Raw genomic sequence first — 908 nt, 5'->3', positions numbered from 1 at the left:
ACCGTCAACAAGTCTACAGAGGGACGTTCGCTGGTTTTCCATCGAATCAGCCGGATTCGACCACCATCTGACGGAGACGAGACAAAAGGTCCAGATCGCTGGAGGGCCCAGGAGAAACCGGACAAGAAACCACAGTTTTGGCGTCACGAGGAACAGGCCTGTAAAAAGCTTTAAAAGGTTAATATCAAATCGATGGAGGTTTTTTACAGTCGTAAATGCTTCTGTTAATTTGGTTATTTGTCGATACTGACGTATCGAAGGGGGGAATGTCGTATATTTTCATGTATGGCCCTTTAAGAGAATGTGAACGAGCGTCAGCTCGTGGGCACGCGCTCTTTGTCAGAGTTCTCAGTAACATCTAGCTGTGTGGAAGCTCTCGGGTGTCTCTCGTGAATAAACATGTCCAAAGCTGAGGAAATAGTCTCTCCTTCATTCAAATGTTAGATTAGAGTTTATCGACATGTGACAAGACTTCAGACTTCTGTTGTCATTGATTTAATGTTCGGCCGGGTTTTGCTGTGTTTCTCTGAGTTCCTAGGTTAAAAAACCCGAACAAATATCCATTGCAGTCTTATATACATATATTACATTACATTACATATATACATATATTATATATACAGCTGTCTCACTGCATTATTTACTGATTAAACCTAGTTTATATAGACATAACCCTGTAGAAAATAAAAGTTACTCTGACTCAGCACTACTTTCCTGAGGTGTGTCTCAGATCAACTCATTTTATTGTCCCATGGGACAATTTGATGATGGTGCTTCACGCCCCGCCCCCCTCCAGCTTCCAGACCGGTCCATTGTAGTTTGATACAGGTGTTTATGACTACACAGCAGCGCAGAAATGTTTTGATTATTAATGAATTAAAAGATGTCAACAATGGAAGACTTGTCCA

The sequence above is a fragment of the Austrofundulus limnaeus genome, unplaced genomic scaffold (genome assembly GCF_001266775.1).
Source record: "Austrofundulus limnaeus strain Quisiro unplaced genomic scaffold, Austrofundulus_limnaeus-1.0 Scaffold241, whole genome shotgun sequence".
NCBI lineage: Eukaryota > Metazoa > Chordata > Actinopteri > Cyprinodontiformes > Rivulidae > Austrofundulus > Austrofundulus limnaeus.
Note: the sequence above shows the minus strand (reverse complement) of the source record.